Source organism: Phyllostomus discolor, chromosome 6 (assembly GCF_004126475.2).
Source record: "Phyllostomus discolor isolate MPI-MPIP mPhyDis1 chromosome 6, mPhyDis1.pri.v3, whole genome shotgun sequence".
NCBI lineage: Eukaryota > Metazoa > Chordata > Mammalia > Chiroptera > Phyllostomidae > Phyllostomus > Phyllostomus discolor.
Window position 1 is genome coordinate 151109718 of NC_040908.2, and position 26588 is coordinate 151136305.

General features: G+C 41.0%; 1 protein-coding gene across 4 annotated transcripts in view; it reads right to left on the reverse strand.

Annotated features, from left to right (window-relative positions):
* Positions 1 to 14396, reverse strand: part of LRRC4C (leucine rich repeat containing 4C) — a 166677-nt gene extending 152281 nt beyond the window's left edge. For 2 of the 4 annotated variants that reach the window (XM_028516034.2, XM_028516033.2), the window contains exon 1: positions 11739 to 13839. The gene's annotated coding sequence lies outside the window, so the exon portion shown is untranslated. Of the gene's footprint in view, positions 1 to 11738 lie in introns of all 4 variants that reach the window. The other 2 variants (XM_036029263.1, XR_004903962.1) reach the window with 2 other exon arrangements.
* Between the last annotated feature and the right edge of the window lie 12192 nt (positions 14397 to 26588).

Sequence of the window (26588 nt, forward strand, 5' to 3'; positions counted from 1 at the left end):
TAGTCCGTTCAGCCTAGATCTCAGGATGCTTTCTGGGAATAATGGGACAAAAGTGTTCATCTGTCTTTAGTGGGAGGGTCAGGGGATGCAAAACACTAGTCTGAGGATGGGAATGGCCCAAGGAGGAAGAGGAAGCCAAGAGAATTGCAGAAAAGAGAGCAGAAGTCCCTGTGGCATTACTAACATCAAAACACACCTGAATTGCATGAACTGGGGGATTTTTCAATTGAACGCGTCAGTAGATTTTCTTTCTTTGCTTAATCTAGTTAGATTTTGTTCTTGTATTTCCGATCTAAGCCATCACAACTGATACAGTACCTTGAAGATTGGGAACACAAGAAAACTTAATATGGATGGATGAAAATTATGTGTCCAGCACGAATGCCACAGAAGTTTATTTCAATGATCCTGCCTGCTCAACTTCCAAATTGGAGAGTTGTACCAAAAATACCAGGAACTTTACTATTTCAAATTCAGAAGCTCAATCTTCTAATGCTTTTGTCCCTTTCCATTAAACAATCTGCCCTAAATTATTTTTAAAATCATTCTGCCTGAGGCACATGCCTCATGAATAATACTGTTGTATGACAATGCCCCTTATATTTTTACAAATAATAGCCAGAGTATTTTCCTTGCGCAAGCCTTCTGCTAAAAGTTTGTACATGTATTATTCCACATCTAACTCACCATAGCCCTGTATTATATTTATTTTCATGTAGGTAAGACAGTTGAGGTTCAAGAGTTAGCAAAATTACCCAAAGCCGCAGATTTAAAGAGAGATGGACTCATTCAACCTGGCTTCTGTGTTTTTATATCATCGGCCTTGTCGAATCACTGGGAGTTCTATGTCACAGACATGCAAATCACCTGACACAGAGCGCTCTGCATACAGCAACTATTATTATTGCTGCTGCGGATACACTTTGGGAGATAAAATGTGATGCTAGCATTTCTAGTATATGAATCTGAGGGAAAAAACAGAGTCCCTCTGTATCTAATAACACAAAGGTCTCTGATGAGTTATTTGGCTCTGAACTACCCAACCCTCCCCTCTTTCAGTTAAGTGTCAGAGCAGATTTGCAGCCTAGGGACGGAGTTGATGCCAGCCCTAGGAAAAAGAAATGGGATCTCTGGGTGTCAGCACCCACTGGCTGCCTCAAACCTATCCATGATGCTAAAAATCCTTTCTATTTCCTCTGTACAAATACCTAGGAGATGTCTTGTGCCTCATCACTGGCTAGGCTGAAAGGCCCAGGGGCGCCTCACAATGAACAGTGGATAGACAGCGATGGGACTGGAGGCTTTAATACAGACAGAGCCTCTGTCCCTTCTTGGCTGCAGCAAACAGCAGCAGGGTTGGACCTGAAGTGATGGCGCTGTGCCGGCAAAGCACTTTGGCACATGCCGGGATATGAAAGGCTCTAATGAGACCCATTTCACAATTCACTGGCCACGTGCATTAAGTAGGCAAAGATTTCTTCCTGACAGCCCCCAATATATCCTATGGCCCAGGTCTGTGATAGGGTTCCCCCCTCCACCCACTAAACCAGATCTCTCACTGTCCCCTCACTTCTCTTTCCTTGCTAGTAAAATAAGCGAAAGGAGAGGCAGCCACCTTAAAGAGACAGGAGGCATTTCCAACTGCAGCGCTCTCTCTCAGGGTTTACAGGAACCTTTCAGAGACCTGCAGTGCATGCTAATCCTTCCACTGGTTAAGAGAGTGGGCTCCTTCATAGTAAAGTCATTGTTCTTCCTAATTGTCAGAGACTGCTGCTCTACACTTGCCTGGAGCGATCCAATTAACATATCACCACAACACCAAATATCATAATATGTTCTGTGTCCTACCAACAAGGAAAAGCCCCAACCCTGCTTCCATCCACAGCTTCCTTCTAATTAGGCCTTTAATACATAAACAGGCAGGGGAATAAGAAACCAGAAAGAAGGCTATATGTCTGACTCACTTTCTGCCTGAATGCAATCTAGTGGAGCTGGAATACTGTTGTTGTTACTGGGGAACAAGTTGGGAAATTGAGGACAAAAGAAAGAACAGAAGGAGGAAAGGGATGGGGAGACAAGAACTAAGGACTGAAGGGGCTAGGGAGGGTCAGAGGGAGAGTGAGAAGGAGAGGGAAAGGCTGCTTTGGGGAATTGAAAAACATGTAACTTCTGCTGGGAACTATCGCCATGGCAACGTTCAAACAATATAGAGAAAGCCTTCATAGTTCCACTCTTGCCTTCCTCAATGCCACTGTGTAAGATGTTAACCGTTTTATGGTGGCTTCGGACTTTCCGCCTTTTCAGTTAGCAGAAATTGGAGTCCCCTGGATCACTCCCTATAATGCATTTAAATTAATTCATCCACACACGTGCTCTGGGCCCTGCAGAGGTGATTCTCACCAGACATCCTCTAACTAAGCTGTCAGCATTCTTCTTGCCCAGATTAGAACAGCCACGCACATCACAATCTCTCTCTCCCTCTCTCTTCCTTGCTCTCTCTCTCTCTCTCTCTCTCTCTATCTTTCAAGGTTGAATCAGCATGTTCTGAGATCTGACTCAGATTCAACTGTAAGCCATTTAAGAGAGGCACATCTTTACACTTTCAAATTTCATGCATCTTTCTTTGAAAACCCATATTTTAGTTACTGAACTTCCCAACATCGTTATCAAGTCACTGGTTCAAAGAAAACATGTCTATTGTCCTGGGAATTAATTTTGTACTACAGTGTTTCTTAGGCTCAAAAAATTATAAATAGAAAGGTCATCTCTATGGAAAATAGGCTAGCTATTAAAGCACCATAAATCAGTCAAATCAAATGATCCTTGGCAAGTCCACATTTACAATAACCATTGATTTTAGTAATTATAGGACAGCATTAATCATCATAAGAAAAAAGACCTTATTCTTTCTTAACCTATGAAAGCCAGCCCCCCATCATAGATACCTATCAAAGCAACAAATAAAGAAACATAATCAAATGGCTAAATTCTCCTACATCCGGACTTGGTTCAGATCGATGAGATGAAACAAATGGACCCCAGCCAAGAAAACAGTATTGTCTCAGCAGTTCGCAGTTTGTCAAGAACCAGAGACCACACTCAGCACCAGCTCTTCTAAATAAAACTTCCCTGCACACCTCCCCAGCTCCTGATACTTTATCACAAGGGATGTAGTAATCAGGGAATGCTCCTTCGGATGTTCTGAGACCAACATATTGTTGAGAGGATCCAAAGGGACAGCTATATTTAAAAAGCACTGTGAAGCATTAGTGTGAATGTTCTCTGTTTTACTAATGCTATTATTCGATTAATCATAATAATTGCTAAAATGGAAAGGGATCATCTAAAAGTAGAATAACTTTATTGAAAAAGACTAAAACAAATGTTCCAATACAACATAGTCAAGGCATTTACATTCAAAGACTGAAGAATGAAATTAAACCATCATTAAATAGTACCTTAGCGTTTAGCACTTTGTTTCATCTAATCCAGTGTCTTCTGCTGCTTTCTATGCGAGGAAGGAAGAAGCATCCTTTTGAACCATGAAGCCTGACCACCTCTTGGAAATGTGTATCTAGCTTCATAAAGCCAGATATCCACATATTGTGAAAAGTGACTGCAGCTCACCAAATTTTTAAATGCAGACACTTTTATTAAGGAGGTCATTTTTATTCTCTCATTGCATGTTTCCATATTTGGGCAACTCCAATTTAAAATTCATAGTCTTTTTTTGATATTCATTCACGAGTAGGAAGACCCACTTTACATAACTGTCCAGCTGTGCAAATCACAACTTCTGGGGGAACCTTCATTTTTGTGAACAATTGTAGGAGACCGTTCTGCGTGGCGTGGGTCCTGTGCAGCTGATGAGGACCCCGGCTCGTGGGGTCCGTGACAAACAACACCCTTTGAACAATGTCACTGAGGAGTGTGCACTGTAAAACTCGGAGTGAGGCATTAGCAGGTACACATTCAAGCATCCAATTAGCACTAAACTATATTTACAGAACTATTTTCAATATTTCAAAAGGCCAACTAGAAATCATGTGTGTTCTCACACAATTGCATAAGGTAATTAAAACATCTTTTCTTTTGGCTCAATGTATCTCATCTCAGGTTAAAAATGTTCATCCAGTGCATTTCAAAAGTAATGATTGGCACATATGTGTTTTCAATTAGCAGAACATGAAGGTACAAATGTCAATGTATTTATTAGGCAAAATGGTTTTGAAACATGGGTCCCTAGAGGAAAAAATAGTAAAAGGTAATCTGAGCTTAAGATAGCACATGGGTCCCAGTGATGAAAATATTGAAAAAATAATGGCCTACACCATAAACTGAATTGAAGAAACCTCTTCACCCTAAAGATGTATACCAGTCTACTCATTTATTGGTTCAACCAAAATATATTGTAAATCCCTGTGAGCTTTGTTAAATGTAGATGACCAGGTGAGGATCTGATCCTTGAGTCGCACTAAAGCAGATTTTTTGCCAAATAAGTAGATATAATGATGATAAGAACTGTCACGCATGTATGAATAAAATGTTAGTGTACAGAGGACAGGGTGACTCAGTGGACCAAGAGGGCCAGGGAGATTTTCCCAGAAGAGGTAACTTGCTCTGAACTTTGACATATATAGAGTATGTCGTAGACAAAGAGAGTAACTCTCACAAATTTTGCACCAAAAGTATCCTGGAATATCTTCAGAAAAACAAAACATTCAGAATGGCAAGCAGACAAAAGACAATACCAATAGGTTGGCCAGACCATATTATCAAGAGAAGAATCTAGATTTTATTCCATAATATCATTATAGAATATAGAGAAGGGGATTTGAGTGTTATTTCTTAGGATCTTCCTTCTGAAGGAAGAATGAATAACAGACTACACTGAAGAAAAGCTGGCATCATCAGAAAGGCAAGAAAGTTAAAAAGATATCTAGTACAGTAATGATAGAATCTGGACTGAGAGACAAAAAAGCTGAGCTTAAGATAGCACACAGATTTCATGAGTGGTTGGATATGAGGAAGATGAAGGAGATAGTGATGTCATTGGAGCTGAAACTGCATAGCCTCCTGGAGGGAAAAGGATCAGTTGAACTTGTGTTAGGTTTGCAAAGCCTACAGACCGGGTAAGGAGGTGGGATCTTGGTGGCCATGGAGACCAGGAGTCTTCAACATACGCAGGTGGTTGAGGCCAAGGATTTGAGTACCATCTCACAAAACAAGCCCAGCTGACATCTCTCAAGAATGCAGTGAGACTGTGACCACAACAGACTCAAAGGAGAAGCCCCGCAACGTGCAAGGAGAGAGCAGGAGGAGGATGAAGTAAAATGAATACACAGGAAGTGAGAGCAGGCAGCCCCTGGAGGATGTGGAAGAGTTTCCAAAGAACCAGCAGTGGCAATGCTCTCTCTCTACAGAGAGATCACACACGACATGGACGGAGATTAAACTCATTGGGTTTGTGGGATAGTGGAACTAAACTCCCTACTTATAAGCAATAAGCACATTTCTCACACAGTTCTGAGTTTCCAGGTGATCTCATAGAATTTTGCACAGCCTTTCTGTCCATTACATTGACTGAGTTAGGACAATATCACCCATCTTTCTCAGAAACTGTTTGTTCCACACTTGGACATACTGCAGACTGGCAACAATAGGCAAGGTATACTCGACCTAAGCATTTGGTGACAACGTTCACTTCAGAAACCAGGGGTAAGGGAGACTGCAGGTTTCTTCATCTCAGAAGATGGTTAAAAGGTTAGATGACAGTGAGAGATCACGTTTATGTGTTACCAAGTCAACAAGTTTGAATTTACTGATTTGACCTCATTTCTAAAGCCCAAAGAAATGTAGTTTCTACTTCAGTTCCACCACTTAGTTGCCGCATAGTCTTAGACAAAGTCACTTTGCATTTCAATTCCCTAAGTGAGGGTTAAAGAGAAAAACTATATGTTATATTTTCAACATAGCACTTGGTGCATATCAAGTGCTCCCTAAATGGTAGTTCCTATTGCTGTTACAAAATTATACCCGTAACCTCCATAAGTGTTGAAAGCTTCCACAGGCACAGAAAGCTGCCATCAGCTTATGCCAAAGATGAAATAAAAGTTTATGCATCTTATTAAGTTTTTCATCTTTTTAAAGCTTTATTATAACTCGGATTGACATTGGAAAACATGATCAAAAATAGTGTCACCAACTTTGATAGCAGAATCAGCAAAAGACTTTAATTTATGTACTCAGTAACTATAAAGCATAGCACACTCACAGACATTTGGCTATATATTCCCATTTCTATGGAAAGTAACCAAAGACTTCAATGAGAGGTGAGCTATCATTAACTGGGTACTGATCACACGTCCAACACTTAGACATCTTAATGTTCCCAAAACTTCAAGAAAAGTGGTGTCCAGTTTTACAGTTGAGGAAACTAAGGCATAGCAAGGTTAGTTGGCCCACTTAGGATCCCCAGTGACAGGTGGTAAACAAAGTTGAGTCCAGTGTTTGTCTATTGCAAATCTCATCATATTCCCTCTACAAACCCTCTAGAGATTTCTTTCACCTGTTCCTCTATCTACCAGCCATTATAATACCAATTTTGCTTTACTCTCAGAACGCTGCTGTTCTCCTCCCCATTTTAAAAACTAGTATCCTGAGACCAAGAATTTTATATTTCTAATTCCTAGGAATCTTCCATTCCTAGAAAGTCAGTTGTGAATGCAGAGTCCTAAAATCCTAATGCTTGAAGACATCTTAGTTTTTGCTTTTGTTTAACAGAGAAGAAGGTAAGACTAACCTAAGAGAGGTGAGGTGACTTGTAGAAATCATTCCAGCCTATTACTGACTGTATCCAGAGTAACAAATAAACAAATACACTGCCTCACCTGAATTTCAGGCCTCAGTTTCTCCAACATAAGGAAACCATTCAACGGCGCTGATTATCTGTGTGTGATGTCATATTTGTACATACACACACGCAGTGTCCATATACTTATTCGTATTTCTCATTAGGCTTCTATAAGTTGCATAGGTATGTACCTGCATTTGAGTCTTTTAGAGGAAATGCCTCTTAAAGTAAGCCCAATTAGTCAGTCAAGGAATATTTATCTCCCGTACACTACTCCTCAGGCATTTGTCTGAGGGGCTGAGGACACGCCGGAGAACAAGTGCCATCCTTGCCCTCAGAGAGTGTTCCACGCACACTGTCTTACCCACGGGATCTGCCCAACGAACTTTCAACTGTCGAATTGACATTTCTCTAGAAAAGTCATTCTAAAGGAGGATGCAAGAGATTCTTGATCCCCTTGGAGACTTTTCCAAGGTACCATCTACAAATCATTGATTTTTTGTATACCTGTATTGTAAAATACTTGACAATCTAACGAAACTTTATACGGACACAGAGTATATTTTCCACAGTTCACAAAGTTTATTTCAATCTTTCCTGAGGGAATAACATTCAATAAAGCACTTCCAAAGGTTTTAAAAGTGTAGGACCTTACCAAAAATGGCAAAAATGGTTGCATCTATTTGCATTACTCCAACCTTAATCTTATCTATGCATTTTTTCTTTGTTACTCTATACCAACATGATTTTAGATTAATAGCTTCCTTCGAACAAAGCCATATTAATTTTTTTGCAAACTGTGCATTACCTAAACTAAAACCAGAGATGCCCCGTTTAAATGTACATCATTGAGTGCCTGCTGTGCCCGACATATGCAATCTGATTTCATCCATGTGGTTGTTTATAACCTTTATCTGACAGATAAGCACAGAGGCTCAGAGAAGTTAAATGGTGCATGCAACACACATGACCCAGTGGAAAGCTGAGTACTCCAAGCCAGAGTCCAAGTTCACCGAATTTCTCAGTGACATTTAGGAAGCACACAAAAAAAGTGAAATTTATCATACAGTAAGAACTTCTTCCATGGGTGATATCTCCTTAAGATCAGTGAAGATGGCTAACTTTAGGATACTTCTCCAAAATTAAAGCAAGTAAGAGTAGAATAAATATCCAATGGGCAACTCCTCACTCTGACTACCCAATTATAACCTACAGATATGGCATTAAGAATAAACACAATTGCAATAGTAGGACTCTTTCCCTTCAAAGTGGGGACAGGTCTCTGGAACCATATTGAGGAAATGAGCTGCTGTTGTAGAGAATGGAATTATGGGCAAAGACCATGACCAGCTGCCTCAGAAAACCATCATCGAGTTGGTGTTGGAAGATCTGCACGTGCAAACAACATGATACTTACAGCTACATGTAAAGTCTTGATTCCAAAAACTACCAGGATGTTATCGTATCGCAAAGTGAAGATGTTTAACACAGGATTCATTATAATGGATAGACCATGAATCCAAATTGGGAAATTGGAGTCTCAATATTAGCAATGGAATTTTACGCCATCAAACTTGAATTGTATTATTGCCTAGAAATCGGTGCTTATTTTGTGCATTCCAGGTCCAGACGATGTAATAGGCAGCTAACATTATCCATTTAATATATAAGATCTGTCATATGCAACTTAGGCCAAAATAATATCAACACAATAAGAGTATCACTTCTCATTTAAGTCTTATCTTTGCTGAGATTTCTTTTTCTATGCTTTAAGGAGAAAATCTTGACTTTGAGTTTCTAGTTTGCAGCAGCATTTCAATCTGAAATGATACGTCACAGCCAGTCTGTCCTGCTAAGTTCTGAAAAGAAGATCTGGCAACTCCTGTAAAGGTCAGTTGTAGCCACTAGAACTGGTAAAGTGTTTGGCCAGCCTGTATTCATACCCAGGAAGTTAATCCAAATTAATCCCAGAAAAACCATAACAAACAGCCCTCTTTAGAGGGCCTATTATGCCTGGGGCTTTGCATAACATTACATGGAGTTCACCAAACAATTCAAATGAACTGAATTCTAATGTGTTGTTCATTTTCCCATCCCACAGATGAGAAAACAGAGGGCCAGGAAATGAAAGGTGTGGCCCAAAGGATACAGCTGTCAAATGAATGAGAGGAAAAGATATTTAAAAGGGAACTTTAAAACTTGCAAAACCCAGCTGTTTCTGGGCCCATGGTCCAGAATCCCAATATACAACTACGGACTCACAAACGTTACTCAGTGGGCACCAACTCTGGCCTTTGAAATAAGCTCATGAGGCAAGTTTCCAGGCCTCCCATGGCCATCATCCTTTCAGCAGTCCATGAACAAGTTGCCTAAAATGCAGAGCCAACTGTGTCTGCCAAGCCAAAGGAGCTAATCCTAAACTGGGCAGTGTGTCCCAAAATGAAGTGCTGGGGAAATGAGTGATTCACCAGATGAAAAACGATGATATCCTTGGATGCTCCATCATCTCCAGATCTGAGGAACATGCCTACGTGGAGGTGGGTGGGAGGAAACATTTCGGCCCAGAATTTTGAAGACATTCATCCCTTCCACCTCTCATCCTCCCCTCCCCCAAATCCTTTCTTCCTCTCATTCAGAAAACTTTGCATGTGTATGTGAATGTGGGAGGTACAGAGAGGGTGACAAAGTGAAGGAGAGGTAGGCACTTTGAGGTTTAATCAGAGTAGCTGTAAAGACAGTTTAATGTCCAAATAAAGAAAGGAAAAAGAAAGGAAAAACCACCTCTCCTGATTGGCAGAGCCAAGCTGATTGCAAGGCTGGGCTTCCCACGAAGCCCACAGCTGAACGGTGTTTGCAGTAAAAAACGTCAAGGTGCATTTTTTTCATTTTCTTCTCTTTCGTCAGTTGTGCTGAGTTGCTACTGAGTGGGAGCTTAACTGGATTCCATCTATGACCACAGTGGTAACTTAACTGAGATCAAAACAACCAACCAACCAACCAAACAACAAAAAAACTGCAAGCAAGGATAAGATATGCAGATGCCTACAGAGATCTCCTGAAGGCGGGGAAAGCCCTGCACGATTACTTTCAAGAGTTGGTAAACGTACCGCCTGATCTATGCCCCAACAGGAAACATGTGTCCAGAAAAATAAATCAGAGAAGTGTTCAGCTGTAGGCTAGTTTAGTTAAGGAGTAATGAAAAGGATAAGAATAGATGATGTGAGTGAAAAAACAGGCTCAGATGCTTTTAGCAGGGTGTTTCTGGTTTCTATTATCACCTCCCTAATATAAATCTGACTCCATGATTCTTTCACGACTCTCTAGGGACCACCACTCACTGGATTAAATGTGCCCAGCACCACGAGGGACCCGGGGGAGTGCTGCCTTTCATCTCCTCAGGATATGCCAGAGTTGTGGGTCTCTTTTTTTTTAATAATATTAAAACTAGGGTTTTCTGAGCTCTGCCATTAAAAAAAAAAAAAAAACTCAAAAGGGATGTGAATGCTGGAGTTGGGCTAGCCTGGCAGTTTATTTCAAACTCTCAGGGTAGTTACTTTCCTTGACTCTTCTGGATGAAAATGGCACCTGTAGGGACAGAAGTAGCCACACCACGTATGGCCGATTGCTACCCAGTTTGGATCCCAAACTGACTTTAGTCTGCTTGTTCTGGGGCCTGTGGGAGTCACCTGTCTCATACAGTTTGGCCCTTGCCCAAAGAATTACAGTTCCTCTGGGCCTGGGTTTCCTTTTTTATTGGCATGAGATCTCTGAGAAGTCTCCTGGCTGTAAAGTTATGTGAGTCTATGATTCTGATGCAAGGCCCCAGAAAGGAATACAGAAGATGAAGAGACAGAGTTCTGGTGAAAGAAAGAGAGTAAGAGAGAAAGAACCCAGCTCCATGATCCCAGCAGGAAGGAGAGGGAAAGAGGGGTCGATCCTCTAGGCCCTCAGGCTCCCTAAGCATTTTCAACCCCTTCTAATGTTTCTTAACTGGCCTCTTTCCCCCAAGACAAAGCTGCCACACGAGAAGCACAGAAGCACCGGTGTTCAACACAGACCTTTTCTTTATCTCCTCTATCTAAGTTACCCCATGGGATACTTCATTTCTGCCTTTCTCTCAATAGCTCTGTCCCGGAAGGTTTCTGGCAAAACCCAAGCCAACTGCCCAAGTCATCTACAACCTAGGTACAGCCTCTCTGTTATCCACAGAAATGGTTATTTAGAAGGAGGTGGAGTTGAAGAGAAGTGGGTCCTCCTCTCTTAGCAGTGGCAAGAATCTAGGTAATCTGGAGACCACATTTGAGCATGTGTATGCAGGAGACACTGGAGGAAGTGTAGCCACCTCTCTCTACCTCTTCCTCCCCTAAACCCACACCCCCTCCCTCAGTCCACCAGGAGCCAGAAGCCATCCTTCATCTGCTGGCTTTATTATCATACTTTCAGGTTAATACATTCCGTTGATCTGCAGTGTCAGGTTGGATAATGAAATTTAAATTAGGCCCTTTCGATTTCCAATGGCTAAACATTTGTGCATCCAACTCTGGGGCTGACATGCAACTTAAATGCATTCAGAGTGTCAATCACATACACAGGCACCCCACACTGCAGTGGCTTCCCTGAGATTTTTTTTTCCCTCCCTGATGAACATTTTGCAAAGGCGTTTGGCCAGGATGCAGACAACCTGCATCATTAAAGCAAACCAGCTTATCCTGAGCACAGGCTGACAGAGCAAATGCGTGGGCCACCTTCGCTCTTATTTCTCTAGCCCCCTGGAGTGATGTCTTTAAAAGCCACACTCATGAAGGTGAGGGGATGGTGGGACTAGGAATGCTAAATTAATGGACCTTTTTCTTTACTAGTAGATAAGAAAATATAGATCACTCACTGTATTTCTGACTGATTACAGCAACATCCAGATGGAAATCCAGGTGGTTAAGAACAAGCAAAAACGCATGATCTTGACACCAAAAAGGGGAAAAAAAAAAAGGAAAAAAAGAGGTTGATGAAAAATCCAACTGCAATTATCCATCAATTTTAGTCAACACAGGCACAAATCCAACTGTGCTCTGCTGGGTTCTCTCCCCCAATCAATGCCTCATTCTGCCGCGGTCAACTTTTCTTCTCCAAAATTTCTTTGCAGATGTATTATTAATTTCCTCGAAAACACCACCATATCGGGTCTTTACTTTCCTAAAAAAGCCCCAAACTTTTCATTCCAAAAATATCTCCTTGGCTTACTTTCTCCTTTATAGAAAAAAAATGAACATACTTTCTCCTTGTGGCTTCTCGGTTCTCCATTTCCAATCATCCTTTTGGGGAGAGGGGGGGTCAGCTGTTTTATTATTATTTATTTATGTCAGAGCCCACCAACTCCCGCGGGCCTGACACTGATCTATTTCATTTTTCAATACTCCCAGTGTGCACATATACACGTTTGTGTTAAGATCCAGGTCTCACAAGAAAAAGGTTCGTTCTTCCTGCTCTCTTGCACAATCCACTGCGTTCTGTTCCAAAAGAGAGCTGCGTCCCGCATCCTTCATTTTTGCAAGGCACCCAACCACCACCGCCACCAAAAATTAAAAAAAAAAAAAAAAAAAAAAGTGTCCTTTTACATCGTCAATTCTTCTCCCTAGCCCCCTACCCCTTTGGAAGAATTTGGGGATCAACTCCCCCCACTAGGCACCCTTCTGGCCGGCCCCTTCTCCAAAGATCTGATTAGATTTCTCATCACAATCCAGTGCGCAATTGGATTTTTGATTTCAGCCACCCGGCCAGGCACCTTCCCCTCTCCCTCCAAACTCCCTGTTATATCCTGTCTCCTTTCCTCCACCGCCTCTGCAATTTCATAATCTCACGTTAAATGGAGTGCGGGGGGTGGGGGCGGGGGCGGAGGTAGTGGAGAAAAATTTCAAGGCTCCGTCAGCTGTCAAGAAGAAACCCATTCCCCCCCTCTCCTTTTTTTTTTTAAGGTTCGGGGTGGCTTTCGCTTCGTCTGTCCCCGCCCCCACCCCGGCACCCGGTCCAGTTCCTCCAGGTGTTGCAGAACTCCCGGAGCAGGCCCGGGATCACGGGGGGGACGCGTGACGCGATCCCGCGCCGGTGGCCCCTGCCAGCCCTCGGGTCCCCTTTTCTTCCATCAGCGGGCAGCAGGTCCGGGGGCGCCGCGGTGAAAAAAACTTCAAACTGGGCTTTTATTTCAAATGAGGAGGGCGAAGTGCGGGGACCTACAGGGTGTTAGGCAAATTAAAAAAATAACGTGGAAAGAAAACGGGAAATGGGATGAAAAATAAATCCCTAATCGCTGGCTCTTCTTATCCTCCTGGACTGAAACTGCAGTTTTGATCTCGTTTCCAGCTGCGTCGGGTACATTTGGGAGCCACAAGTTGGTTCCTTTTGGCGCAGACCTTCCCGACGCCGGCTAGTCCACAGCGAGGAGACGGTGCTCGGGAGCGCAGCTACTCGGCGCCGACCTTAGAGCCAGCGCCCGACCCTCGGCTCCCAGAGCGGCAGAACCCCGGTCCCCGTCCATCCACTTCGGCTTGAACTCTCTTCCCTCCCTCTCGCGCCTCTCTCCGTTCTTTTCCCCCAAATAAATAAATGCTCCCAGTGCCGGCAGCAGCTTCTGAGTCTAAGCTTTCCCTCAGCCACTGCCACGTCCCGACGCCCAGGGTCCTAGCTCCCAAATCTTCTCTCGGACCGCAGTCCCCTTCCCTCCTCGGCCCCTCTTTCCTTCCTCTCTCTCTTCTTGTGATCAGTAAAATACAATTACCCAATTACCTCCCATCATCTTAGCACTGATTGGTCAATTGCATTAACACTTGAAGTCGGGGACGAGGGGATTGGAGCCTCTGCGGTGGGGCACCGCTGCCACCTGGAGGGCAGAGTCAGAACAGCTGCGTTTCAAAGCAACCCCCACGCTCCTTGGGTTAGTAATAGCCAAAGAAACTCAGGGCCTGTGTGGGAGAAGTTGTCTTTCCCCGCCGCCCCCCCACCCTGCCCCCTAAAAGCCTGCTTGTTTTCATCCTGAAAGCCAGGGGCTGGAGCTACAATGAAGACAATGAAATCAAATTACCACTAGGATTCAGAAATCTCACCAAACACATAAAGCTGTTGCTTTCCTATTGCAGGGCAAGAGCTTCTCCCCTGCCTAGCCAAGTAGGCTGGTCACAAAGTAATGGTAACACAGTACTGTTAATACCTAGGATAGGCTGATTAGAAGGAATCTAGGAGTTGCAGCTGCTAGGGAGGGAGCCTGTTGTCCAGCACGAAAATCTCTCCAGGGGGGAAGCCCAGAAGGCAAGATAGGAGCCTTCAGCCTATGCAACTGTTGCAGTAAATTGGCCTGTTCAGTTTGTATAAGACATCCAGGACAGTTTGACAACTCAATTGCAACATCCCTGACTCCTGGCTGTGGGTTTTTCGAACAAGTCATGTTAGGAGGGGGCGGGGGTGAAGCTAGTGGCACATTTCAATTCCACTGGGTCTTCTTATTAATATTATTAATAATGTATTTATGCTGGTTTCTTTCTCCACTACATACTTGTCCTAAGGCCCTTTCTGTAAGCTAAAGCTACTTATTTTATGACATTCAGCTACGTAACCTTGATATATGAAGAGAATAAAATATATTCCATACAATAAAAGATTATATATGTTGGGGGAGAAGGCAAAGAAATATTTCTGTTTCAAGCTGCATAAATTAATAATGTCTTCGACAATTTTCTTTGTTTTTCAGAGATCAGAATACGTACTTGGTTTAAAAACAGCTTTAAAGAGGCTGTAGGTTACTCTGTTCAAGTACAATACATCCTTACCATTTGAGTTCATATGACAAATCATCACGAGAAGGAGCATTCAACAAAGAGGAGGAAAACTTACTAAGTGAACATTAGAGGTATATCCAAGTTCACACCAAGTGTTCTTTTTTCTTTCCCTGTTCTCTTTATAGGACATACATATTTCCTCATTTAAAGCTAAAAATAAAATTTAAAAAGTATTACACCTATACATTATCTGGGTCTTATAAACATACTCTAATATGTATTTCAGATACCAGTACCTGCAAGAGGAAGGCTTTTCTTTACACAGGGATTTTGATTTGTTATAATTTCTTCATCTATTTGGAGAGCTTTCATGTAGTTATGAATTGCATCGAATTGTCAATTTGTTGAGGGGTAATATCATTTCTATTTTTAAATGAATGCTGTATTGCTTGATTTAAAACACTGATGGGCAGTTGACTATAATTTTTCTATTAACACTCTTACCCTAGTGTATCAATAACAATTTATCAACTAATAAACCACCATAAAGTGTACTCACTGGAAGCTCTGGAAAGATACAAGGGAGTCTACCCTCTAATTCTGAAGTAAGCTAGAAGCCATTTGAAATAATTTTTTTTTCTTTCTAGGGACTTTGACAGCAAGAGAAAGGCCAATGATTTGTTTTTCACAGTTGATTATAAACTACTTACCAGACATCTTTAAAGCCTTTCAGAATGAATTAATCTATCAAACAAAGCAGTAGGGAAGGATCAGTGCTATTTAGTCAAAATGCAAAAGAAAAGGCTTCCCTTTTCTGTTTGTCTTTCCATGCAGCAGCTCCAATTTCTTTCCTTACCTCAGCTGCCCATTCACAGTGTAGGGTTTTGAATTAGTCATTTTGCTTTCAATTTTCCTTCAGACTCAATCAGTGATTATTGGGAATGTGTATGGGTGGGTCTTTTGCTGAATTATCATACACATCACCTTATCTAAAATTCAAAACAGCCCCCTGAGAGATTTTGAGGATGGGGAAAGTGAAGCTAAAGCCACACATACCTGGTAGATGACAGACAAGTTTCTAATGCAAATCTCTCCATTCCAATTCCTCCAATTTCCCTATAACTTCTAGGTTTGGGGAACAGGGTGCGGCGGGGGGGGGGGGGGGCGTACATCTAAGACAGTCATGAGCATGCAGGCTGTCATCGTCAACTCTGGATTCCAGAGGTGAGTCTGTACCCCTGTGGGGCAATGGAGTTGTCACATCTGTCACCAAACGACTTTACTCAAAGAGAATTGCAGCAAATAAGCTGTCGTACAAATACACATGCAAATTAACTTGTTGTTAAATAACAACATAAATGTATTTATTCTGTTCAAGTTGTCAGGTACTGTCTACAATAACAGGATATGCATTCAAGTAAAATTTTTAATAAAAGCTCTTTTAGAAGAAATAATGACCTAATGAGTAATGAATTGATTATGTTGTCACACTTCCAATTAGCCCAACTAATTACCATAAAGCAAGGACAGGACAAATGTCATTAAAACAAGATGACTCCAGAGAAGAGGGGCACTGTGCTCACATGGTGGGTTTGTTCTGTGGGCACAGAGAATTCTGTTTGTTTTACTGTCCTGACTTGTACGCATGTGGGTGCTGAAACAGAACTATCACGTTATTTCACTGTGTGCCGGTGACTCTACCTGGTATAATCTTTAGCAAACAGCAGAGGACAGCATCTTATAATCACAAATACAAAACAGCAAAAAGAATGAATTCAGCAGCATCACTTAAAAATAGAGAAAATAATGGATGTGTCTATTATGTTTCCTAATTTTAATTAACAGGCTGTGGGCTCATCTATTCAAGCACAACGCATACTTAAGATTTGAGTCTTTATGTTACGATTTTTTTTTTTTTTTTTTTGCTTTCAATACTGTTAATCAGGGACCAGAATATCCTGTGGGATAATCCTATCAAATTCCCCTCTGTTGTCACACATAATGAATGGCATGTGAATTAACGTCTTTAGAACAACTTCTCCGGAAAACTACTTTAATGATAAAATGCCATATTTAGTGGGAACTCACCACATGTGTTATGTTAAACAATACTCCAAGAATGTTGTATTTTAGGGCTGGAAGACATCCTAAAAGAAATCTATCCTGAAATCTATACTTTGAAGATTTCTATCCTTGAAATATAGATAAAGATACTAAAGTCAAGTAGATTTACAAATTTCTGGGGATTTTTTTGGTTGGTTTGTTTGTAACATGCGTATCTCCTTTCCAGTGGCTATCTTTCTACCCAGACTCCAACCCATTACGGTCACGCATTGATGTTTTGGTCAATGACAGATGGTAATGATTTACTCATGCGTTTATTTTCCCCAAAACCAGGATTAATTTCATCAGCATTTTTTTTGTGTGTGGAATTTCTAATACTGTGCACATAGTTGAATGAATAAATGTCTATTATGACATCAGGAAACGAAAGAACTTACATCTTTTGTCCCTTATTGAATTTTTTCATTGTGACACACAAAATATTAGAAAATTGAGATACTTACTGTCATTACTAAATAGAAAAACTAATAAACATGCCACCAAATAGAATAATTTAATCAGAGAATTATACATGTATCGCTTAGCTGTGTAATAAACTATCCCAAAACTTGGCAGCTGAAAACAGCGCTCATTCACTATTCCTCATGAGCCTACAGGTCAGTCGGAGATCAGTGAAATAGGTCTTTTGACCTTGACCGGCCTCACTGTTGTCTGATGTAAAATGATCCTGGCTAGGAAAGCAGGGCAACTCAGGTCTGTTCTATGGGTCTCTCTCTCGTCATCAGCTTGGCCCAAGCAAACATCCTGGCGACAGAAGAAATCAAAGAGAGCAAGTAGAAAGGCATGATTACTTCTTCTAGCTCCTGTGTAAATCATGTCTGTGGGTGTCCCATTGGCTTAAGCAAATCACTTAGTTGAGCCCATTGTCAAGGAATGAGGCAGGTCATTCCACCCAGAATGGGATGACACTATAAAGTTATGACAAAAGAGAATGAAGAATCAGGGTGATCTTTGCCATTAGCCACAGCCTGTCCCTCTTACACAGAACGAATTTCCCTAATGATTACTGGGGTTTACAGAAAAAAAATTCTCAAGGGATCATTCAATTAATAACTTATTTATTTCAACGGATGAATATAAGCCTCTCATTGTGTGCCAGGTGTGATGGAAGTTATCCCTAACTCCTCGGCTACCCACGTTTTCCTGATCACGTGCTGATGCTAATTCAATGGCTCACACGCCTGACCCATGATCTCTACTGTGTTTCTTTCCTGAGGCCCCTCTCAGGTTCCTCTGTGGACTCTTTGTCACTAGCCTTTCTTTTTACCCATGTCATCCCCTCTCTAGGACTAGTCAGCTTCAAAAGAAAAGAAACGCTGTGAGAAAATTTAACAGAAGAAGCACAAATCAAAATATATGTTTGTTATGTACAATAGCAAAAAGCCACAACACTGGGAAAATTAGTGGCAACGTATAGAATAAAAAGAAAGCATATTCTTAATACATGGAGACTTCTTAGACACAAATTTTAGAAATAAATGAGAAAAACAAAGTAGACTTACAGATGATTGGGGGAAAATACATTACCAGCGAATTTGCCACAGAACTGGTTGTGTTAATGCTTATTGGTGCCCATATCATTTAGCATAGTGCCTAGCCCTTGGGCTTCCTTATGAATTTTGATTCATGGATGAATGACCTGCTCACTTGGTTAGGGAAGGAAAGTGAGTAAATAGTAAGTATGACAATTGCAGGCAATGGTGACACAATATGCTCAGCGTTGCTCCAGGTAAGTGTCAAGAGCTGGGGAAGTGGAGGAGATAGAAGCTACCTCTGTGTGGGACAATCCCAGAGGACTTCACAAACAAGAAACACAGATGTGTTAAGAACTTCATGAATGTTAGTGTACCATTGGTGGATACAGGCTTGTACGTTCTATAGCCAGAGGACAGAAAATAAGGTGAATTCTAAGAAAATATAACTTGTGGCCCAAAGATTAGCAGAGCTAAAGCTTAGTTAAATCGTGTACTCAGCTATGAGAGAGGTGAGCAGACTGTTGGATGCCATGTAGAGATAAGAGCATCTAGATTTTAAAGGGTATCTTAAAATGTTCTTTCTAGGAGGGCATCAATCCTAATGACATCTAGTAAGAAATGGAATCAGCCAGGGGAAGCATTTTGAGGAAGGGTTCCTCCCTTATGAGACCCAATAGGCAACATGACAAATTCTCAGAGTGACTTAAAGTCATAAAAATGATGATGGAAACAATTGTATGACAATTTGGCACCTAATTTTGAATCAATTTAGACCCTATTACATTTTAGAAATCCTTTTTAAATGGCGACTCAAGCACTTCTAGAGCATAATCTCCTTTATCACATGCTTTTATGGGAGATGGTATTTGTGCAGATAAACTATACGGTATGTGTTTGTACTGTCTAAATTAGGATTCCTTGCACCGAGGAGAAAATTGCCCATAAAGGTATCTTTAAAATTCCACCAGGAATTAGTAGATGGTGTGAATCCAGTTGTGTAATTTGGGAAGACAGCTGCATTTTATCTAGCTAAATCAGCACTTAGTACTAAACAATTCCTAAAGAATGTCACTGTATTTCAGCATTAGCCATGCAGGGCAGATCCAAGAAACGATAACCTTGTTTTCCCCACCATATTACCATTGTGTTTTCAGGAAATGAAGTGCATAGATTTCAAAATCCAGTTCTCTTCACTTTGAAGATGCATTAGCACATCTGTGATTTTAGGCCTCCAGCTGATTTAGTAGCGCATGATTCAAATAATGCTAGACAATCTGCATTTTTAAATGTCCAGACTTCTAACATGCACAGCATTTTTGAGGGAAGTAAATGACTGTCTAGGAGGAGATGCTTCAGACTGCAAAAAAAAAAATCTATTGTATTTACAAAGAACATGAACATGCCTTTATTGCTTGAATGAAATCATCCTTTAAATACCTAAAAGAAGCATACACAAAGAAGTACTATTGGGAATCAACTTTCAAAACAAGAGGAGCTTGGGAATGTTTTGCTTTACTGAAAAGACCTGTTTAACCCATCAGCAACTGTGTGGGGTTTATAGGGGAATGAGACATTCACACATATTCGTGTGGCAGATGAAGATCGTAAAGTACATCCTGGAGGTGAGGTCCTGGTGAACAGTGTGAACAATGGTGACTTTTAAGTGACTGAGTGTTTGACGTTTTACTACAACCTTCAGTTGATTATCATCCTGAAAAGGATTTTATTAAAATCTTAAGGATTTTTATGGAAGTTCACATTTTCAGTAGGATAACAATTATGCCACATTGCAGATGACCTGAATAGAGGTTTTACCAAAGACATGCAAATGGCCAATAGGAGCAATGAAAAGATGTTCAGTATCACTAATCCATAGGGAAATGCTCATCAAAACGACAATGAGGTATCATCTCACACCTCTCAGAATGGCTATTATCAAAAAGACAAGAGATAAGTGTAGGCAAGGATGTGGAGAAAAGGGAACTCTAGTAGTGCACTACTGATGGGAATTCATAGCCACTATGGAAAACAGATTGGGCATTTTTTTTAATTAAAAAGAAATTGACCATATGATCTAGCAATTCCATTTCTGGGTATTTATCTGAAGAATGTGAGTTTAGGATCTTGAAAAGATATCTCTACCTCCCTGATCACTGCAGCATTATTCACAATAGCCAAGATGTAGAAACAATGTAAGTATCCACCAGCGAATTAATAGACAAGGAAAATGTATAGGTATTTAGTCATGTATATTTCAGCCATGAAAAAAAGAGAAAAAGAAAATTTGTGACAACATGGATGGATCTTGAAGGCATTATCCCAAGTGAAATAAATCAGACAGGCAAAGACAAACATTGTATGATCTTGACATATATGTGAAAAAATAAAAAGCCAAACTCATAGAAATAGAGAGCAGCATGGTGGTTGCCAGGGGTTGAGGGATAGGAAAAATGGGGAGAGTTTGGCTAAAGCATACAAACTTCCAGTTATATGATCAACAAGTTCCAGGGATCCAATGTACAACATGGTGACTATGGTTATCAAGACTGTATCATATATCTGAAAGTTCCTAAGAGAGTAGCTTTTAAATGTTCTCACTACACACAGACATACACACAGACACACATGCACAATGATAATCATGACAGGTGATGATGAGGTGACAACTAACCAGACTGTGTAAGTCATTTTACAATATATGTGATACAATATATTGTATCATCACACTGTAAATTGAAGGTTAAACATACACGATGGTATGTGTCAACTATATCTCAATAAAGTTGTAAAAAAACGTACTCAAAGAATACAGAAAAGAATTATGCCACACTGAAATTTGATTTCTTACTTTAATTCTCATTCATGATTCCTCATTTTTTTTGTTATTGTTCTTATTGATTTTAGCAACTACATGAAAAGGTCACTGCATTTTCTCACTTTTTCTATTCTCAATCGTATTTGTTTTACCTCCAGGGTTGAGAGGTGACAAAATTACATCTGAACAAAGCTTATCCTTGAAAAGGCCCATCCCCCTTTTCGGTGTCTTTTCCTTTTCCAATCTTCTTTACATAAACCCAAGGCCTCCATGTTAGGTGTTGCCCTTCTCCAGAAAGAAAGATACTAAGGCAAAAAATTGTACATAGGTGCTACTTAACAATTTAGTTCTGTCCAATCCAACCCATTCATGTATTTAACAATTTTTTATCAGGTACCAATTTCAATGTGTTCTGTATACCACATCTGGACAAAGCGTTAGCAACTTTTCACTATTTTTCACAGATGCTTAGATTTTTAGAAAGGCTTGGTGTATACTCAGAAAGGGGATAGGCTTGATCTCAGGGCAGAGCATGGAGCACTGCATAGACCTGAGTATGAATTCGAAAACTATTCATTGTAAGTTAGGAGAACTGCAAATACTGTAGGCCTGGAATTTAAGGAGAGTGTGTAGCAGAGAAGGAGATGAAATGCCAAGAAATGAGCCTGCTTATATAAAGCCAGATTGAGTATTTTTTTTTTTGAAGAATTTGTCCGAAAGGCAATGGGGCATCATTAAAGTGATATTAAGCTAAGATGTAACATGATAAGTTTGGGATTTTGAGAAGACATTACAAGGGGCAATTTGCAGATGGAGTGGAGGAGAAGAGGAACAACTAGACCTAGGAGAGCAGTTAGGAAACTACGGGTGGTTATGAGGATCCGAACAAATGCAGCAGCTTTGGGTTGGAGAGAGGGAGGCCAGTGTAAGAAATGCCAAGTGCTCAACTCTATAAGGTTTTATTAATTTACACGGTTGTTGTTTGTTCTTATTTTCTTTTTATTTAAGTATAAATACATTGTTTTTAACTACAGCCAAATCTCTATTTTTCTAAAGATTATATTTATATTTTTATTTTTTAGAGAGGGAAGGGAGGGAGGAAGAGAGAGAAACATCAATGTGTGGTTGCTGGGGGTCATGACCTGCAACCCAGACATGTACCCTGACTGGAAATCGAACCTGTGACACTTTGGTTCGCAGCCCACGCTCAATCCACTGAGCTACGCCAGCCAGGATTCCTTATTTTCATTACGTGTGTTTGTGTGTACATGTGTGACATTCTATTTGCAATCTATAGATAACTTCCAATCAAAGCAACAAAGTACTTCCTGAAAATTAAGCTCTCCAAACAGGGAACAGACCGCCTTGTAAAACTGTCACTAGAGTCACTCAGGCATAAGCTGCAAGTTATGGTTGGGTCTTAAGTCAGGCTCAGATTAGAGAAGCAGTTCCCACACATTGTCCTCAGTTAAATGTCCATTGGCGCACTGTAGCAAAATGAGATGAGCAAGGGCAATGTAGTGGCTTTGTCCTATTAACTGGTTGAAAGAGAAAAGTGAAAATCTTCAATTTCTGATAAATTCTTTCCTATATTTTTACGGCTGCAAATCCTTTCTTATGTTTATTTAGTAATGTTTTAAAGTGTAAATATTGGGTACAATAAAAATCAGAAACACTCTATTTGAGCCACTGTATATTTCTTCATTTTATTTATTTGTTTTTTTAAATATTTTATTTATTTATTTTTAGACAGAGGGGGCAGGAAGAGAGAAAGAGAGGGAGAGAAACATCAGTGTGTGGTTGCCTCTTAACGCATCTCCTACTGGGGACCTGACCCCAAACCCAGGCATGTGTCCTGTCTGGGAATCAAACCAGCAGCCATGGTTTGCAGGCCGATAGTCAATCCACTGAGACACACCAACCAGGGCTATTTCTTTATTTTAATGACATTGAAGGTATCCACTCTTGGGCCTGCTAGACTCATCACCTTTGAGGGCCCTTTGCACTCTTAAATTTTATGCTTTTATCAGAATATGTCTGCCTAGAGAAATGCTCTCATGCAGATCAACAGAATGGTGTGATTGACATTATTCAACCTTTCATAAAACAAATCAGTTGTCTCAGACTACAACTGTGGAAAACGCTCCCTAAGTTTCAAGGACAGCCTTTTTAGAGAGCAAAATTCTAAAGTGAAATTGATGACATCTTACGAACCTTTGCTCAAATGTTCCTTTCACAGCAAAATACAACATTGAAAAAAAAAACCCGTTATAAACCAAATTGCCAGCATCACTCATCAAAGCCGACTATTTTTGGAGGACCCCACATGCAGACCTGTGTCAAGGCATTTTTCATGTGTAACTTCAGGGTCCTGAGGGGCCTGGCGGTTCAGATTCTCTCCCCTTCAGGTGCTGCTGACAAGCAATGCCATAAACTAAGCTTCAAGTCACAGAAGGGGGTCTCTAAGTGCCTGCGTAGGGAAATGCTACAGGATTTCAAATGGAAATGACATGAATTAATTTCCTGAGAAGAACAAAAAGAGAAGGAAAATCAAGAAGAAAGGCAGCTTCTTGTAACACAATATGCAGATTAATGGCGCCCACTGATTGATTGAAGTGTCAAAAATGTGCCTTTCAGATACAAATGAAGCTACTGGAAGAGCTTTGGGCTCCCTAGCCTCTTATATTCATCTGAAATATTAACTGGTAAAATCAAGGAAAAATTACGTACTTCTTTTTTTGTTGTTGTTGTTGGTTTTCTCTTTGGGGATCTGCCCCCAAAAGTAGACCATCTGAACAGTAGCCCCTGGGGAAACCAGGATTAAGATCCACCCAAAGGCATCTCATTGCACCCGAAACTTCCTTATATTGACTTATAAAGTCCTACTGTTCCTGGCATCAGCCTGCTGGCAGCCACTCTTCCACCCGTCTTACATCATCTGTTCTTGCACCTTAGCTTTTCCAGCCGTCAGGCCTTCTTTCTGTGTGACAATAGGGTCTTGGCAACCGCTGTTCCCTAAGCCTGGCATATTTCCCCCTTTGCAGGCACTGATCTTTCTGATCTTCTAAGACAAGCCATCCTTTCCAAGCAGCTGAAGTAGCTCGATGCTTATCACATCAACGTAGTTTAATCTTGTGCACAATTATTTGTCTATTTAAAAAAAAAACAATTTGTGGAGTTGCCTGCCTCTGCATGAATGTCTTGTTACTGAGTGCAGGGGTGTTGCTGTTCTTGTTCATGGCCCTGTTCTCTACTCTGAATTCACGGAGAAGATTCTGAGTTCAAGTTTTTCTTTTATGTTATTTATATTTTGAGAGAGAAGAGGGGAAGAGGAGAAGAAAGAGGGAGAGAAACATCAATGTGTGGTTGCCTCTCACGCCTCCCCTACTGGAGGCATGGACCACAACCCAGGCATGTTCCCTGACTGAGAATCGCTGAGTTCAAATTTTTGACAAAAGAGCTAAAAACGTAAAAGTTAGAGTTAGAAGCCAAATACAGCATTGGGAAAAAGTCAAAGTTGAGGGCTGAAAAGGAGGCCTGCTGTTCCTTCCCAACTATTCTACTGTCACCCTTAGGTAGGGCTCAATTAAATGATGACAACGTATCCACCCTTATTCACATCTTGTCAAGTACAAAAAGAGAGGGAAGAATTTGTGTACTGACTTTTCACCATACATGTGGTGGCTAAAACTTAGACACTTGAGTCCAATAGCTGGGTTTTAATATTGGCTCCACTCCCTCCTAGCTGTGTGACCTTGGGGAGGTCACTTAACTGCTCTATGTCTTAAAGACTTTATCTATCACTGGTCATATCTCTCCCACACAGTTATGAGAATTGAAATGAAATAATGCATGTGAAGTAGCACAGATTAGATGCTGGCTTGTAATGATCACTCATTAAGTATTAGTATTATTTTCCATTATTAATAAATATATTAAATCCAGCTTTCAGTTACTTTGGGTCCTATCTTCTCTTCCACATGTTGTTAGCTGGCCAACCAGGTCTTTTTTTTTTTTTTTTTTTTTTGGCTTTCCCTTAATAATGCAGCAAATGTGATGATGAAAGCAGAACCTCACTCTTTGGGAAAGTTTTCCTGGCTATCTGACTCAGCCATCATGCCTGGCTAGTGGTTCAAGTTACTTCACCTATACAAATATATGGCAACATGAATGTTAAAATTGTTTTTTGGAAGCATATCAAAGAAAATGTCATTTTGTCCTTTCTTTCCTACATTAGTTGTATCTTTGAAAAGGTCAGACTTATCTTCTCTTTAAGTGTCTAAATAAATCTTAAAATGTGGTGTGAGCTTAAACTAATGGCTTCACCTTTCTGGGTCTCAGTCTGCCTATTTTAAGGAAGCATAATAAATCCATGACAGGCATTCACTTTGCAGTAGTGACTTCTCAGGTTCAAAACCAGAGTCATCTTCAGAACTTCCCCTGAACACACCCACACATCCAGCCACTCGTCAGGCACTGTACTTCCTCTGTGAATCCTATTTTCATGCATCCCTTTCTGTACACTCCACATGCTTTCCCTCCAGCTCGGACTCTGAACACTCTGCCCTAGTCCCAGACCATCTCTCAGTCCCTGGTCTCTCCCTCCTTCAGTGGATCCCACTCACAGCTGATGCATTGCTGGAAACACCAGCTGCCATTCAAAGCAGCAAGGAACATCCATTGGGTGCTAATCATGTGGCAGGCATGGTACCAAGCACTCAACATGCATAATCATTTAGCTGCAGCTCAAAAGTTGACACGTCCAATTTCAGAGAATTTCATTGATTATATCCACATTCCTCAGTCTCTAAAATGTGTCCCTAACCTTGCTCGGTCATTTAGTATGTTGGGCGAGGGTTGTAATCTCAAAAGACCCCAATTTCTTCATCTGTAACAAAAAGAACATAAAACACAGCCTTATAATATTATTGCAGGGTGTCTTATCTCTGGCTTAGTTGGCATCTTGGCTCAGATATTTCTTTGGGGGGGGGGGGGTGTTCTATGCATTGTAGGATGTTTAGCCGCATCCCTGGCCTCTACCCACTAGATGGCAGTCTCCCCTCTCTCCTTTCCTCGCCCCGCCCTCATATCCCTCCCAGCCCCCCTTTGAAGACTGAAGTGTCTCCAGACATTGCGTAATTAACCCCTCACAGCAGACATGTTGAAAACTAGTATTAGGATGAATATTAGAAACTTCTATATGCTGGGTGTAAACAATCCTTTTCAGTCCCTTACTTCTTGGGACCATGGTGTGTGCTCCCTGTTCCCCAGCCTAACTGGAGGACTCCTGGCTCCCAAGACCATCCTCGGTTTCCCTGCCTCCTTACTTTGTGGTTAATTCCACTGCAACAACTCTGCTGCCCTCTTTCAGCCTCGCAAATTCTTACCTGTCCTCCAGAATGCTTCTCCTACCAGAAATTCCCCGTGAGTCTTCCCAACAGAGTATTTCCCCCTCTAAATACTTGTGCCATAAATTTTTGTACTTCACTCACGACCTTTACATTCTGCCATATTGTGTAGTTATTGGTGTAATTGTATCATCTCTTGTGCTGGGACTA